This window comes from Mustela putorius, unplaced genomic scaffold (genome assembly GCF_011764305.1).
Source record: "Mustela putorius furo isolate JIRA1106 unplaced genomic scaffold, ASM1176430v1.1 tig00003834_pilon_pilon_pilon, whole genome shotgun sequence".
Lineage (NCBI taxonomy): Eukaryota > Metazoa > Chordata > Mammalia > Carnivora > Mustelidae > Mustela > Mustela putorius.
In genome coordinates, this window is record NW_025421987.1 from 97304192 (window position 1) to 97322109 (window position 17918).

General features: G+C 44.6%; 1 long non-coding RNA gene and 1 pseudogene across 1 annotated transcript; one reads left to right on the forward strand and one right to left on the reverse strand.

Moving 5' to 3' along the window:
* The first annotated feature begins 707 nt into the window (after positions 1-707).
* On the forward strand, positions 708-1128 carry LOC106005107 (annotated as a pseudogene).
* An 8570-nt stretch (positions 1129-9698) lies between these two features.
* LOC123394439 lies at positions 9699-12793 on the reverse strand. Its single transcript, XR_006609215.1, has 2 exons — positions 12601-12793; positions 9699-9817 (listed from the first exon to the last, which is right to left on the reverse strand). It is a non-coding gene; the product is annotated as an uncharacterized LOC123394439 (long non-coding RNA).
* Positions 12794-17918: the final 5125 nt, after the last annotated feature.

Consider the following 17918-nt stretch of genomic DNA (forward strand, 5'->3'; position numbering starts at 1 on the left):
GGAGGAAAGGGAGAAGCAGGCTTCCCGCCGAGCAGGACACTGGGATCATGACCTGAGTCAAAGGCAGATCACTTAACCAACTGAGCCACCCAGGTGCCCCTGTCTGCTCATGTTTTATGAAAGACAGCTCTTCTTCCATTCTATCAAGGATGCTAAACAATTGCCCAATATTTTCTTCTCGTATCCTGCAATAGCCTGCATTTTTGGAAATTTGTCCCTTCCTCGTGTTCATTAGGGAGGAAAGGATATGTCCTTTCTCTTACTCAGTAGCAGTTTTTTCATGGGCTCCATTTTTTTCTCTTTTTACTTACTTGGATTGAATGAAACAATTATCTTCTGCTTGGGAGATAATAGCATCCTTTTCTTAGATCAACAGCTTGAGAGGAGGTTGGTGCGAATGGTTCCCAGTCAAATTCTGAGTTCTAGAAGACTCTAGTACAGCTTTGCTCACCAAGGTGACATCTTCAACACCTACTGCCTGGCCCTTTGATTCTGTGACCCCGTATGGTACTGAAAAACTTCAATTCCTTTTCCATTAAAAGTAACCAAGTCTTCTAGGGGAAAAGGGCGATTACAGATCTAAGTTGGAAATATACAAAATAAACCTGAACATCACATCTCATCATACCAGATAGCGAAGATTCTGCACCAAAAAGACTCAGGAATTGCTCGCTTCCTTGGAGCTGCCTGCGGAGGTGGTGGCCATCTGTTACTGGGCATCATGGCTGCCCTCAGACCTTTGGTGAAGCCCAAGATTGTTAAGAAGAGGACCAAGAAGTTCATCCCGCACCAGTCAGACTGATATGTCAAAATTAAGCACAACTGGTAGAAACAAAAAGGCATTGACAATAGGGTGCTCAGAAGATTCAAGGGCCAGATCCTGATGCCCAACATTGGTTACGGGAGCAACAGAAGACAAAACACATGTTGCCCAGTGGCTTCAGGAAGTTCCTAGTCCATAAGGTCAAGGAGCTTGAAGTGCTGCTGCTGTGCAACAAATCCAACTGTGCAGAGATGGCTCACAATGTCTCCTCCAAGAACTGCAAAGCTACTGTGGAAAGAACAGCCCAGCTGGCAATCAGAGTCACCAATCTCGATGCCAGGCTGCGCAGCGAAGAAAATGAATAGACAGCTGGTTGTGCATGTCATATTTGTGTTAATAAAACCATAAAACTTCAAAAAAGGGGGGGATTTAGGAACCGATCTGAAGGGACTTTTAATGCCAGTGATGGATAATTTGAACATCAGTGAGGATAATTGCAATGGACCAAAACACATCACATAATTAAATCCATGCATTCACAATACTACCACCCCCTCCAAGCCCTACTGGTCTCTGTGGGAGGGTGCTAGGTATCAACTCATTATTTTAAATCAAGGTAGGACATCAAGCATTTATGTTGCCTTTCCTGTATGAACCATATCACTGAGAAACCAAATACAGATTGTAGGGAATTTCTTTTTATAGGAGCATTACAGTCAATACATGAAGAAGGAAAGATAGAATTACAGCCATTTTGCCACCCGTAATGTAATAACACATCTAGGCTTTAATCATCAACAGCTACTAACATGACACAAAAAGAGATGCCAACAGACATTAAGGGACTCCTGGTGGAAGAAAACAGCAGCACCTAAAAAGGAGTCTTGCCAAAAAAAAATATCAAACAAACCTGGTCAAGCCTCTGGACTCAATTCCCTTTTAACAGGAAATTTGGAAGATCATAAACATGCTGCACATTTGACCACCAGCAACATGAGGATGCAGTCATCAAAATCCAGATTGAAGGAAACTCTTACCTGCTTCCCTCAACATATAATTTCCTAGGGGACATATAATGGTAAAGGGAGAAGGTGTAGAGTCTAAAAAGACATATCCCCAATGTATGGACCTTATTTGGATCCTGAGTCAAACAAACTGTCTTAAAAAGTCATGATATTTATCAAACAATTGAGAATTTGAGCACCGATAGGATTTCCTACAGTATTAAGAAATTATATTTACTGCTGGGGTGATAAAGAACTGTGTTAATGTGAAAAAAGTCTATTTTTAAAGATACATGCTAAAATGTTTACGGATGAAATGATAGGATGTTGAGAATCTGTTTCAAAAGTTATTGGGGGGGTAGAGATTGGAATATAAAAGAAACCATATTGGCCGTGGATTGATCATTGTTGAACTGGGTGATAGGAACACCCCAGAGGTTATTATATTGTTATACTCTTCTGCTAATTTTCCATATCTGGTATTCTCTATAATGAAAAGTTTTGAGAACTGTAATAATCCAAAAGCATTCAATGAAATAACCTCCTAACCCTTGACTCTCCAATACATAGTGCCTGTGCTTCTACTGTACTTGGGAATCCTCCTAGCAGAGTGGGACCTGCAGGGGAGGCCATCTGACCCAGTTACAGGCTTCAGTCCGCACCCGTCACTAAGGTCAAGCCAAGTCAAAATTTACCTTGACAATCCTTTAGCTTTCTCACGAAATAAGTAAATAAGGTACTGTGCATAAATCTTGTAGAGTGATTCTTATTTATAGTTGGATTTGAAAAACACAGAGATTGGGGGTGCCTGGGTGGCTCAGTGGGTTAAAGCCTCTGGCTTTGGCTCAGGTCATGATCCCAGGGTCCTGGGATGGAGCTCTGCACTGTGCTCTCTGCTCATCAGGGAGCCTGTTTCTCCCTCTCTCTCTCTGCCTACTTGTAATCTGTCTGTCAAATAAATAAATAAAATCTTAAAAAAAAAAAAAGTAAAGAAAACACAAGAGATTGGATGCCTGGGTGGCTCAGTCGGTTAAGTGTCTGCCTTTGGCTCATCTGATGATCTTAGGGTCCTGGGATCGGGTCCTACTTTGGGCTCCCTGTTCAGTGGGGAGCCTGCTTCTCCCTTGGCCTGCCGCTCCCCCTGCTTTTCTCTTTCTCTCTGACAAATAAAGAGAGATTTATTAAATAAATAAAATCTTTTTTAAAAAATGAAAAACACAGAGGTAAATAAAAGGAAGATCCAGAAACTTGGAATACTTTCTCCACTTGTTTTCCTGGACAACACTATTTCTTGATTCTCTTCCTACCTAGCCAAGTCTTTGTTGTTTTCCTGTCACCCCCCTCTCAATGTGGGAGTGCCCTGGGGATCAGTTCTCGGATGGCTTTTCTATCTACCATAACTTCCTAGTGAATTCATCAAGTCTTATTGCTCTAAATACTGTCTGTAAACTGATGACTTCCAGATTTCTATCTCTAGCCCAGAATCACCCCCCTGAATGCCAGATTAATTTATCCAATTGCCTACTTGACATGTCCATCTGGATGTCTAATAAGCATCTCAAATTAACGTCTTTGAAACAGAATTCTTGATTTCCAAATTCTTCCCATCTTGCTCCCCCTCCAGTGCTCCCCTTCCCTATAAATGGCACCAGTTGCTCAGACCAAAAGCTCGAGAGTTATCCTTAATGCCCCCTTTTCTCTCACATCCCACATTCAATCTTTCATTTCATCTGTTTTGTTCTTCTTTAAAATATATCCAGACTCCAATCACTTCTTACCACTTTCACCTGGATTACTTCCGTCATTTTGCAACTGCTCTCTTGGCTTCCACCTTGTCCCGCTGCCTGTTTGTTCTCAAACCTAGCAACCGAGAGGCTTTGCAGAGATCATGTTACTGCTCTTCTCCAAATTTGTCCATTGTGTCCCATCTCAGAGGAAATCCAGAGTCTTAAAGTGGTTTACAAAGACTTTCAAAGTATTGGATGGTGAACTCCGCTACTTTCCACCACCTGACTACTCCTCTGACCCTGTGTCTTTTACCTGTTTCGCTGATGTTGCTCCAGCCCCATGGACTTTGCTGCTGTTCCTTGAACATGCCAAGCATTCTGCTATCCCCAAGACCTCTACCTTCCTTTGCTTCTTCACTCAGTTGTCACATTATAACCTTCTGCCACACACACACACACACACACACACCCTCTTAGCACTTCCTCCCCCACTTATTCTGCTTTATTTTTTCTAGAACACTCATCCTCTGGTATACTATACGTTTCTTATTTATTATCTGTCTTCTCTATGGGAATGTAAACTCTCTAAGAATTGGAAATATGTTTTGTTCGCTCATTTCTCTACTACCAATACCTACAATAGTTCTTGGTACATTGAGCCGCACGGAATTACTTGAGTGGATAAATCAGTGAAGGAAGGGACAAGAAGAAAGTCTAGATGCTGAGGGGTAGGCATGAGACATTTAAGACATGCCTCAAATCTCAGTGGCGGGTAGGGGATGGGTGAGGAATCTGGAAGCGCTCCTGCTTGTCTCCAGGTCTACTCCGTTGTGTCTTATTATTAAAACTCCTCAAAAGCTACCATGTTGTGACATGCTCTGTGGAGAGACTGATGTCTCAAGAACCGGAGGGATCCCTAGTCCAACAACCACTAGAAGCCAAATCCCTCCAACAGCCCTGTGAGTGAGGAAGAAAGTGGGTCGGTTGTTCCTCGTTGAACCTTAAGAGGACTATGGCTTTGTGAGAGACCTACAGCTGGGGGACCCAGCTAAGCCATTTCTGGACTCTGACCCACTGCAACTGCGGGAAAAGAAATTGTGTTAAGCCCCTACGTTTTGGGGTAGTTTGTTACACAGCAATAGTTAGTAAGACGGAGTTTGGTTTAGTGACTAGACCAGAAATTCCTTGAAAGCAGTGACTGTTTACTCAGTGCTTGCCAGACGAATATTTTTTCAATGACTGGATGACTTAGAGTTTTAATCTTTTTCTGTGCCTGTGTGTATTTTAGGGGAGAGTTGGGGAAAGCTACATCAGGCGGCTGCTAACTAGATGCTACTTTAAATGTAGTGTCTCTCTCAGTCCCTAATCCCACCATCTCCACTAAGTGAACCTCTCAGAGGTTGTGGTGATGCAGATGGAGCGGGGTGGGAGGGGGTTCCTTTTTTTTTTTTTAAGATTTTATTTATTTATTTGACACAGAGGGAGAGAGATCACAAGCAGGCAGAGCGGCAGGTGGGGGGAGGAGCAGGCTCCCTGGTGAGCAGAGAGCGCCACGGGGGGCTTGATACCAGGACCCTGGGATCATGACCTGAGCCAAAGGCAGAGGCTTAACCCACTGAGCCACCCAGGTGCTCCTGGAAGGAGGTTTCTTTTTTTGTTGTTGTTGTTTTAAAAGATTTTATTTATTTATTTGACAGAGGGAGATCACAAGTAGACAGAGAGGCAGGCAGAGAGAGAGGAGGAAGCAGGTTCCCCGCTGAGCAGAGAGCCCGATGCGGGACTCGATCCCAGGACCCTGAGATCATGACCTGAGCCGAAGGCAGCGGCTTAACCCACTGAGCCACCCAGGCGCCCCTGGAGGGAGGTTTCTTAAATGAGCATCACTTTCCAGCCCATGGAGGATGCATATTTCAGAGCCAGACATAAACAGAGAGGAAATGATTATTATCAGTGACAATGGCCCCTTGATTAGAAATTTGAATGCTGCTCTTCTTCAACCGTAACCTGTAGTTAACAATCGCAAGTTATTGTTACAGATCAAGTTGCTTGAATATTTCCCTCTCCAATTAAGATGCACATCCCTACAGGTGTGGTCCACAGGAAACAACCTCCATGGTGTGGGTTATGTGTCAGGGAGGGGACATTTCTGGAGCCAATGATGCCAATGCCCAGGTCACCAGCATTTAATCCCTCATTTTGAATCTCAAGCAGAGAGTGTGACAAATGCAAGAAGAGGTTCAATACATTAGCTTTTGGGTCCAAGCATCTGAGGTTTCCACCTGCACATAAAACAGGCAACACCCACACGGAGACATAGCGAATTCCTTTCATCAGAAAGCTGAGCGAGCCTCAAAGTAAAAATTTTTTATTGTACCAGTCAGAGGCTCAGGGAGAACTGCTCGGCTCTGCCAAGTCATGTGGTCAACGGCCAGGCTGACAGGGAAACTAAAAAGCACCGGGTGTGAACATGTCCCTTTATACCCAGGTCTCTTCGAAGTGGTTGATGTGAAAGCTCCAGAGAAAGATGGTTAGGTCGGGATCTTTTCACTGAGTACCACATTCCAAATTCCAAGAAAGGATCTCTTCTCTCTATGGGGTGTGTTCTAAGGCCCTGGGGATTGGGAGAATGCAGCTGCTCGGCCTTTTTTTTTTACTCAAATTTGTATGCTTCTCCAGCATAATTGCTAACACTGCCAGGGCTGGACAAGCCTAGTTCTAATTTTTTGAGGTACAAAAAAAAAAAAGATTTTCTAATCTGCTTTCTCTGAGGAGGGCTTGGTGATGCATCTCCCAGCTGGGCAGGGCGGAGCGTTCCATCACTGCTAAAACTGGAATTATGCAAGGGCGTGGGGGGATGGGCTCGAGACCTGGAGCACAGGAAGTAGATTTGAGAGGGGCTCGCCCTGGAGGGGAATGGACTAGTTAGTATAGTTAGTAGCAGGAAACCCCTAGGTTGGGGGAGGCAGCGCTGTGGAGGTGGGGGGCTTCCATAATAGTCAGGCTGAAGGGTACGGAGGCTAGAGAATTCTGACAAGGATGGAGTTTAAGCTGAGCATTTAGGGGTAGACCCAGGACTTCATATGGATCGACCCCTCTTTGTCCTGTTCCCCTGTCCCTCTCCAGGTCCACATGTGAAGTCGTTCAGGTCTTCCTCTGCTGCTCCCTGAGCATTTCCATGAAGCTCTGAGGAAAGACTTTGGAAATCAGTTCTTTATTTTTAAGTAGTCTTGACAATTTCTGGAGTTCTGTCTGGGCCCTGAGTATGATTTGACTCATTTATTCGCGGATTCATCCTTGGACTAACTATCGTGAGCACCTCCTTTGTGTCAGAGGCTCCTCCATCAGAGCCGGGAAGACCTGTGAGGTCTGTATGTCCGTGGAGTTTACTTTTATGTGGGGATGAGATGGATTTAGCACCATCCAAAAGGATGGGTCCTGCTGGCTCATCAACTCCCATGGGCAGTTCTATTCTAATAGTCAGCACAGATGTGATTTTCCGAGTGGATAGCTATTCTTGAATATAAACAGCTGTGCATCAGCATGTCAAAAAGCTTCCTTAAAGGAATGCTTTCTCCTGCCTGATACTTTGAGGCTTCAGAGAAAGCCACTTTCATCCAGGCATCAGGAAACTGTTGACCAAGGGGCACCCAAAAGAAACTCTCAGAACACGTGGAGCTGAGTTTAGCTTGACTCTAACCCACCGGTTTTTTCATTAGGGATGTAAAAACATCCCTCAACCTTCACCCCACTCTCACTCTGTCATTGTGCTTGGGCCTATGGACTTGAGGCACAAGGTCCCCTAAGAATCAAAGCGACAGATTTAAGGAATTCATTCATTCCTCAATGGTGTTTCAGAATATGACAGAACTGATAAGCCTCTACAATCCAGGTAAACCAGCTTGACCTGAAGTTATGTCTGAGAGGGACATGGGGTCAAATGGCACCCCTTGAACCTTTGAGAACAGCTTCTTACCTCAGGCTATGCATTAGAATGAGCCAGAGAATTAAAAAAATTGCCAATGCCTGTGTCCAATGCAGCTCAATTAAATCAGTAGCTCGCGGGGGCGGGGGGTGGAGGTGGGGCTAAGCTGGGCATTTATTTTATTTTTATTTATTTGTTTTTTTTAACTCCCTGAGACGCTGATGTGCAGGCAGATTTGGGAACCACCGCTTTGGACTGCTCAAGATGGGAGACAGGCCTGATCTGTCCAAGAGCAAAGGTAAGTTAAACAGGCCGTTTGCACCTGCCAGAGGGACTTTCAAGCTCACCAGGAAGTCGGTCAATAGGTCTAAATTTCAAAAGCAAATTTCCAAAGTTCACGTCACTTTTCCTGTGGCTAGAAACCTTTAAAATCGTAAAAGCAAACTTTTAGTTCCAAAGCTGATTTGAAGTTTAAAATTTAAAGCGGGCAAACTGTGTCACCCTGCGGAAAGGAATATTTTAAATTCCTGGAGAGTATGTCAGAATTTCAAAGGATAATAATAATAGGTGAAAGCTGACTGATGTCTAGAGCCAAGCAGGCAGCAAGGTTTAACAGGCTCATAGTTCCCAAAAACCTCCCGACTCTCTCTCCATCTTCTTCATAGAAACAAACAATTATGGATGTGGAAGGCCAAGCCCTCACCCAACAAAAGAATCCTGTCTGGAACATCTCTGCTGGAGGGCCAGCTAATCTCGCTAGAACAATTTAGCTAAAGAGGCATGCACCAGTTCTTGGAAAGGTCTGTACTGCTGTAGCTGGGTTAGTGTGAGAAATGTGTGCCTTCGGGTTGGCCTGAAAATGGCGGGTACGCCTCTTCGCCTCAGTCCTGCACTCTTTCTGTGTTGGAGCACTGACGATGACCACACCCACTCCCCATGGCCTCTCTCCTCCAGCCCGTGTCCTCAGTTTCTCTGATATTGTTGGCATAAGATGATTCCCAGACCCCTCCCCAGCTGGTGGTTCTCTCCAATCTGTCAGTGTACATCTGGCAACATGACTCCCAGCACCAGACACTGCATGTAAAGTCCCAGATGTATCAAGAAGTGCTGTGGCAAGATTCACACGCAAAACCACTCAGTTTGGTCTCTCCGTGGTTCGAAGGGGAAGCGGAAAGTCCCGGCTAGGGCAGTGTGGGGACTCTGGCAGGGTCTGAGCTAGGCCTGTGAGAGGCGAGGATCTCAGGTGAGCAGAACTGTGTGGTCAGGGAAGGATAGACAAGCTTTAGCACTCGTTTGTAACCAAGGGTTATTTGTAACCAAGGGTTAGACACAAATACTACTTTGTGGTTATAGAACAGTTACTCCCTTAATTTATCTTAGTAAACATCATGGAAACACGTGATCTGCTCTGTGCATTGTCTCTGTGGTATGGGAAAGAGGGGGTCATAGATGGAGAGTAATGGAGAGCAAGGTAAGACCGTGCTCCCTTTGTGGTAGGCAGTGAGAACCCTACCTACGATGCTGGCTGGTGTCAGACAAAAGTGGTATGGGATGACCGGGTGGTCCCAAGCCAAAAGCTAGTAGAATAATCTGGAAGGCAGGAAGGGATGGAAACCAATAGTGGATTTTGGTATTAGTACCTTGTTCCCCTACGGAGAACCCTGGGATGCTCCGTGCTCTAGGAGAGCATGGTGGGGGGAGGCAGAGGAAATGGTCCAAACATATTCATCAAGTCATTCTTCTTCCAAAAGGAAGAAGACCAGGGTCTTAGCCCCCTTACACACCTGTTTTTGTCTTGTGCCAGGGAGTCAGGGCCTTAGCAGATGCCTTAAAGAAGGCCTTGTCTTCGAAAGACACAAGTTCAAAGAGCTTACCAAGGGTAAGAGACCAGAGGCGGCTCTGTCCTTCAGAAGGTGAAGGCTGCTGCTGGGAGAGCTGGCAGCCTGGAGGGGAGGATAAAAGCAGGCACACTGTTTCCTCATGTTGGAGCCAGGAAGAGGAATTGTAATTAGAAATGATGTAATCATTCTGCTTGCTTGTAATTTCTGCAGTTGTGAGAGTTGAACCTGGAGACGCTCTCTCCGCAGTGAAGACGTTCTGTGTCTGACCGCAGAACGGGCTTGTTTCTGAAAGAGACTCTGGGGAGGGCCAAGGTCTCAAGGCATCACAGGGTTGAGAGCGTCCCGCGGGGGAAAGGGGGAACTCCAAGCTAATGTCGGCACTGGCTCAGGCAGCAACCCCCAGCTCTCAGGCATTTTGTTTGTCTAGTTCTGAATACATCAGCACATAAAATAACTTTATAATAAAAGGCTTTCTGATTTTATGGGGTTTGATGCTTGCTGAGGTGACATCCAATCTGATTGTCTTCCTCTGTCTTCATCATCCTTCTGGATATAATCTTCTGAAATACAAAGTAGAGACAAGAGACAATTAATACATAAACTGAGGGTGTGGGTGGGTTGCAGGGAGGTGGTTTTCTGTGACTGAAGTATCTGGATTCCTGAGCTCTGTCGTGGCTTGCCTGACATCTGAAGTATTGTGACAGATGGCATTTGGAAACAAACACACAAAGAACTTCCCTGAATGGATATTTTTCTTTTAGGGGAAAAAGCCCACCTATTATTAATGTTATTTTTTTTTTAAAGATTTTATTTATCTATTTGAGAGGGAGAGAGAGAGAGAGACCACACACATGATAGGGGGGAGGGGCAGAGGAAGAAGCAAGCTTCCCACTGAGCCAGGAGCCCAATGTGGGGCTTGATCCCAGGATTCTGGGATCATGACCTGAACCCAAGGCAGACGCTTAAACGACTGAGCCACCCAGGCACCCCCTGACACTATTTCTTTAAACTGGAGAGAGTCACCATTCAACTTGAGTAGGTCCTCACAAGCTCCTCTGATAACTCGAACGAAGGACCTACCTACCGAGAGCCCAGTAAAATCCACAATGCCTCCAATGTTCCAGGGAATATACCATTCTCATGTTTTAGAGAAGAAGAAAGCAGGTTTGGAAATGGAATCTGTCAAGATGAATGTCAGCCTGCAAGGAACTGAGGAACTTATATGGCCCGAACCTGAGTAACTATCCAAAGTCACAGAATGTGAAAGGTGTTCCTTCATCTACTCGTTCATGTATCCATGGCATCATTTGTGTCACAAGTAATTTATTGAGTGCCCACCCTGCATCTGCAGTGTCTGTTTGGCTTTCCGGGTTAGGATGAGCTCTGCCATCAGGTTCTAACTTTGTAGGAGAGAGAGGGTCCATCCATGCTGGTTAATCTCCCCCCTGAACGAGGGGTGACCCCAGCTGACTAGTACCAGGTGGGCAAAGGGAACATCTCCCTTACATTTTGTGAGCTCCCAGCTGCCTTCCCATTTGGAGACACAGTCACAGAGGCAGATGATCTCACTCACATGACTGGGTTTGGGGCCACTTGAACCCCAGCTCGTTCCACTTCCCTCTTCTCCTCACTAAAATGTCTCTGCAGCTTTCCTTGCTGTCTTCTCCTCCCCTCTGGTTTCAGAGATAACAGTATCCAAGGCTGATCTTTCCAGCTCTCCTTGCCCTTTCCAGCAACTGCTCTTTCTCTTCTTCCTTCTTTTTTTTTTTTTTTCTGCTTTCCACGAACATACCTAGATCTCCCACTTTTGTTCAGACTCCCCTCTCTTTTCTGCTCTTCCTCAAACTGCCGTCATTTTCTCGAGTTCCAGTGAGCACCAACCTTCTCAGATAGCCCTTCCTCCTCTCAGTTCACTCCATCTCCCTGCAAACTCCCTAGAGCCCACTAGATGAAACCAACTGCAGAAGTGACCAATGACCTCTGTGGTAGAGACTTGTGTCTCAATAGCTGTCTGTCTTCTTCTTCTGTTAGAAAGAGAACCCATTGGGGTGCCTGGGTGGCTCGGTGGGTTAAACCTCTGCCTTCGGCTCAGGTCATGATCTCAGGGTCCTGGGATCGAGCCCCGCATCAGGCTCTCTGCTTGGCGGGGAGCCTGCTTCTTCTTCTCTCTCTCTGCCTGCCTCTCTGCCTACTTGTGATCTCTGTCTGTCAAATAAATAAATAAATAAAATCTTAAAAAAAAAAAAACCCAAACACCATGAGTTCCAGCTAAATACCAGACTTTCCCGGGCAACATGGAATCTCCCAGGTTCCCATGTATGTGACTTCTGGGTTATCCCCTTGAAAGCCCTTGAAAGGAAGGGGCATGCTATCTGCTATCCAGTCTTCCTTTTTACCTTCATCGTGGCCAGACTGTGGAGGGATGATGGGAACAGTGATTTTAGATCTGAGATAGAAACCTCATGCTCAAGATGGCAGAACAAAACAAGATAGAGGGAGCACGGGTCTGCACCAGAAAGGCATGGCTTTGTTAGCCCGGAACTGTTTAGGCTGGACTTCTTTATGAGAGGAGATACACTTCACACTGTGGTTTGGCCTTTATTACAGCAGTCAAATCTATATTCTTCCAGAATAACCCACATCTTTTCAATGCAAACTTCTTCAAAGTGCTAATTCCAGTGTCCATTTCTCAGACCCTACTCTTCTTGTGTTCTCTGTAGCACTGGGCACTACAGATTCCCTTTCTTCCAGAAGCTTTTTCCTCCTTCTGCTCCCCTGCTATCGCATAATCCTGATTCCCTCCCCACCCCTCTGATGGTTTCTTCTTTGTCCCTCTCAGTGGCTTCCCGTTCTCCATCCCTCCTTTAACCACGGCCATTCTCATCAACTTTCTCCTCTACATTTGGTGCCCTCCTCTGGTAAGTTGATTCCAACTCATTATTTCAGCCCTTTCTGCAGACCTTCCTTGAACTGCCCTGGTCTGCCCCCGGCCAGAAGTGTATACTTAGCGCCCAGCAATGTGGTGGGTGGTTCCGAGGGCAGACTGTCTTCTTGGAATCCCAGCTGTACCGCTTACTATGGGATCTTGGACAAGTTACTTAACTTCTCTCTGCCTCAGTTTCCTCACAGATGAAAGGAAGAGAATAAGAGAACTTACCTCAAAGGGTCATTGTGAGGATTAAATGGTTAATAGATGTTCAGGGCGGACAGCAGAGCCTGGCACCTGCCAAGTGCTTTGGGAGTGGTAATGCGTGTTATTGTTGGCACCCACACCTGAGGACACGGGTCCTGGTCCCTGACCAAGCCATGGCCAGCCCAGACATTACCTCAGAGTTACACTCACCTCATAGTTGCTAGAAACATGATTGGATTTTCTTGCCTGCCTGGATTCCTCATTTCCTCGCTGCTCTGGTCTCTGAAAATTGTAAGATGGCTTTCTTCCCCTCGGTGTCAGAGTTTTGGCCACCCACATCCAGGTCTGACACCTTACTGGAGCCCCCGTGTTGCCTCTTCAACAATCCGTGGCCATGGCACCTGGAACCCGTCTCTCACGTCACTGTCAGGCGGCCGGGACGGGCTGTGCTCACTTGGTGGAATCACAGGCTTTGTGCTATAGGACAGATCCGCTGTGATATTTCCCACAACAGTGCCAAGCATCTTTACTGGGAAGTTTCTCTTTCTTTCCCCTGGTTAATTATGACACCAGACTTGTGTAGATTAGTAGGGAGACCCAATTCGAGAATGACACTGACCCTGATTCAAATCCGAGCTACTCCACTAGCCCTGTGAGAATTACTAAACTATTCAGGGTGTGTAATACCCAACTCCCAAGTACATTCTGGTAAAACTGGGAGCAGTTGGGCGATGTCCACAGGGAACTTGGGCATAGGAGGCACTTAATACAGTTTTTTCTCTCGTATTTTAAAAGTGATGCTTATTGAATTTTATTTGCATTTTGCATTTATTTTCCTGTTAGCCTGTGTGAGAGCCCGGGGAGTTTGAATTTGCTCATCCTCTCTCTGTAGGGGGCTCGCTATCTGTGGGTGTGTGAGCAGTGCAATAATTCAAAAAGTTTAATTGTAAAGCCATGAATTTATATCAGGCCATTTCCTGAAATGCATTTAAGTGACCCTCTCACAGAGGTCAGCTTGCTTTCCTCCCTCGCGGTGCGAGGCCACCAGGCAAGGGGGCCGTTGTTCATTTGATTTTCCCCAGATCCAGCCTGGAGGGGACTTTGCTCTTTCTCCCTTTTTTACAGAATTTGTTACTGAAAGGTAGGTGCCTGCCCCCCAGCCCTGGTTGTTTTTGCTTCTGAAGTATCACGACTGATGTAGGAGTGGGGAAAATTAAGTAGTTGTTTCTATACCTGGCCCCTGAAGAAAATACAAAACAAAAATCAGCATAGGTCTAACAGAAACCAGGTAGGTCCTTGTGTCTCTCCCCAAGTAAGAGCTCGACTTCCTTAATAAAAATAAGCTAACTTCTCCAACATTGGCAGTATATCACATGAAATATACTTTTTAAAAAAGATATTTTATTTATGTATTTGAAAGAGAGTGACATAGCAAGAGAGGAAACACAAGCAGGGGACTAGGAGAGGGAAAGCAGGTTTCCTGCCAAGCAGGGAGCCTGATGTGGGGCTCGATCCCAAGACCCTGGGATCATGACCTGAGCGGAAGGCAGATGCTTAACAACTGAGGCACCCAGGCGCCCCCACATGGGATATACTTATACTGAAAGATTATTTATTATTTATCTGAAATTCATATTTAACTACAGATCTTGTATTTTCTCTGGAAAACCATAACTAGAAGGGGGTGATGGGTTCCACATGAGAAGGAGGGAGGGGGAAATACGGACACCATGAGCACACCAACGTCCACTCAAGGAAACAAGCAGAATCCCTGTGGACCCATGATCTCAGGACACGAGGCAGCTCTTGCTGGATCTGAGGCCAGGATTCTGCACCATCATGGGCTGGTGGGTTTTGTTTTTCTTGGCTTCCCTGCTTAGAGAGCGTGCCTGGTGGAGGTCTCTATCACTCCAGCATCCCCAGAGAGTGGGACTCTTCATTCACTCCAACCTAAATCTGTTTGTTCTTTGAAGCGCCTTTTGAGAAATGGAGCACTGGGGGAGAAAGAAGAGATATGCAGCAAAATGCCTAAAGTATAACCTAATCTGGGCCAAGTGTAGCCCACAGGATCCTAAAAATGAGACACGTGGGCACCTAGCCTCTAATTACACAGGGAGGATGACGCAGATTGGCCGCAGCTCGAGGTTGCTAGAGAGTATCCAAAACCAGACATTTCTTCTCTTATGGGAAATGAGGAAGCAGTCACTTTGAAGATGGCGGGGTGGAGAGAAGGCATACATTTAATTCTCAGGATGAACACAGTCTTTTATTTCTACCTGCCTAACATAGTTTTTATGAGATTGAAAGCATCCAAAATGATCTGTATGTTGTCATGTAAAATCAAAACAAAGGAACTCAACATCAGTAGTTATTAGGACAAATGCAAATTAAAACCGCAATACCGCCTCCTACTTTCTAGGATGACAAAAATTCAATTATAAAACAAAACAAAAAACTGACAACACCAAGGGCTAGCTAGGATGTGGAGGTTGTAGATCAAGGATGCAATGTGGAGGGGCACCTGGGTGGCTCAGTGAGTTGAGCCTCTGCCTTCTGCTCGGGTCATGATCTCAGGGTCCTAGGATAGAGCCAGGCATTAGGCACCAGGCTCTCTGCTCAGCAGGGAGTCTGCTTCTCCCTGTCTCCCTCTACCTACCTCTCTTCGTACTTGTGATCTCTGTCAAATAAATAAAGAAAAAATCTTAAAAAAAAAAAAAAAAGGATACAGCATGGTGCAGTCAATTTGGAAAATAGTTTGGCAGTTTCTTACCAATTTAAATGTGCATTCACCAGAGCACCCAGAAATCTCACTCCTGGTGTTGAATGGGTTTATTCCAAGAGAAATGAAATCACCTCCACACAAAGACCTTTATGCTAATGTTTATAACAGCTTTATTCATGATAGTCAAAAAACTGGAAACAACCAAATGGCGGCTAACAGGTAAATGAATAAACCATGGCACGATTGAACTATGGAATACAACTCAGCAAGAAAAAAGAACAAGGCTACTGATGCATGCAAAATCAGAGTGGAGTCACGGAAGCATTATGGAAGTAAAGAAGTCAGACTCAAAGGCTACACGCTCTGTGATTCCATTTACATGACATTTTGACAGAGACAAAAAAAAAAAAAATGACAGGGACAGAAAGTAGATCAATGTGGAGGGGATTTCTTCTATAAAAGGGTATGAGGAGTTTTGAGGCATGAAACTGACACCCTCATTCTGTGTGGTTACACAGCTGTGTACATTTCCCAAAACTCATTGAACTGTACATTTCAAAAGGGTGATTTTATTCTATGTACATTAACTCAATAAACCTGACTTAAAGTATAATTTTTATTAAGAAATCATTATCACCAAAAAACTTAAAAAAAAGAGAGAGAGATCATTATGACCTATGTTAATTCTAATACTTATGATATACTAATATACTAATATACTAATAATTAAATACTCAAGCTAACACTTGAGTATTTAATATAGGCTCATCAGTATGTCATACATTCTATATATTAGATAATTTTAATTATGTATTACATGGTCATTATATATATCAAATGTATTATTAGATTAAGAAATGAAGGCTCAAAGAGGTTAAGGAACTTGTTCAGACACATCAAGGTGCTACGTGGGAGAGCTGAGGTTTGACCCCAGGGGTGTCTGATTCCAGCACCATCACATCTTGCTGCCCTAGTCTGAGGTGTAGGCTTACTCAGCTCTCAGATACCTAGTTAGGGCTTCTCATCCTTGGAAAACTGACACTTGGGGCTGGATGGGTTTTTGTTTGGGAGGCTGCTCTGTGTGTTGTGGAATGTGTTGCGGCCTCGCTGGTATCTACCCATTAGATGCCAGTGATACCCTCACGGCTGGGACAACCCACACACTATCTCCAGACATTGCCAAAGGCACCCTGGGGGCAAAGCTTCCCTGATCTAACCCTGGGCTTTCAGCGATATTGTCCCAAAGAAAGACTCACGGGGAATACAGAAGATTGAGAGAAGATATCTGGCATATTTGGGTAGCTGGGGGCCGGACTTCACTCGAGCATTCGGGCTGTAGGTGAAGGCTCAGAAGTTAATTCTACAGGAAGCTCATGTGAAGAAATACATGTGCACACAAACATAGACACACAAGAACGAAACCATAAAGTTTCATGACAAACATTTGTCAAAATGCACATTTATCATCCTTACGCGGTCATCCTGAGAAGGGTTATGCTTGTGCCTGACACCCCGCATTTTTCAGGAGGGTCCTGGGGCTGCCCGTGAGAATGGCCTGGACTTGGAAATCTCTACTTAAGGCAGGTCTTCATCTTCCAGAAACAACTAGCAGTTACTGAAGATGGTGAATAAGGTGGACAATCAGTGTAGGTGATCTTTTTTTTTTTTTTTCTCAAAAAGAAGATGTGATCACAAACTAAGATCTTTCTTTGCATTTTGTTCAGTAACTATTGTGTGTTTAGTGGTTTTCCAAAACATATCATACAATAATACTACTAGCTGCTGGTCATTAAGAACTTATTCTATGCCTTGTGGTATGCAATATTCATTTTGTAGAATCATCGTAAGAACTCTGTGACCTATCACCCCACTTAACAATTAACTCAAAATACATCAACAACCTACATGTAACAGCTAAAACATACAATTTTAGAGCTCAAACTCTTAGAAAACATAGGCATATCCTTGTGACCTTATATTAAGTCATTGTTTTTCAAATGATGAAACCAATGCACACGCAATTTAGAAATTGGATTTTGATGAAATTTGGATTTCATCAAAATGAAAATCTTTTGTGCTTCAAAGGACACTATCAGGAATGTGAGAAGAGGGTCCATTGAATGGGAGAACATATTTGCAAGTCATGTATCTGCTAAGGGATTACAATCCAGCATATATGCAATATATATAATATCCAGTATACAACAAAAAGACAATCTGAATTTAAAATGGGCAAAGGAAATACACGCTTCTCCAATGAAGATAGGCAAATGAAAAATAAGCATGTGAAAAGATGCACACCATCATTAGCCGTCAGACACCTACAAATCAAAACCACTCTGAAATATCACATCACACCTACCAGGATGGCTTTGATTCAGAAGGACCAATCATACCAAATGGAGACAAAGATGTGGAACAGCTGGAACCCTCATACATTGTTGCTGGGAGTGTAGAATAGTGCTGTGGCTGCAGAAAAGAATTTGGCAAGGGATCCCTGGGTGGCACAGGGTCATGAGATTGATTTCAGGGTTGTGAGATCGAGCCCTGTGTGGGGCTCTGCACTTAGCACAGAGTCTGCTTAAGACTCTTTCTCTCTGTCCCTCTGCCCTCTCACCTGCTCATGCTTGCTCCCTCTCTCTCAAATAAATAAATAAATAAATCTTAAAAAAAAAAAAAAGAATTTGGCAATGCCTCAAAAACTTAAACAGAGAGTTACCATATGACTCAGCAATTTGACGCCTAGATATATATCCAAGAGAAATGAAAACACATGTGCACAACAAAAACTTGTACAGGCATGTTC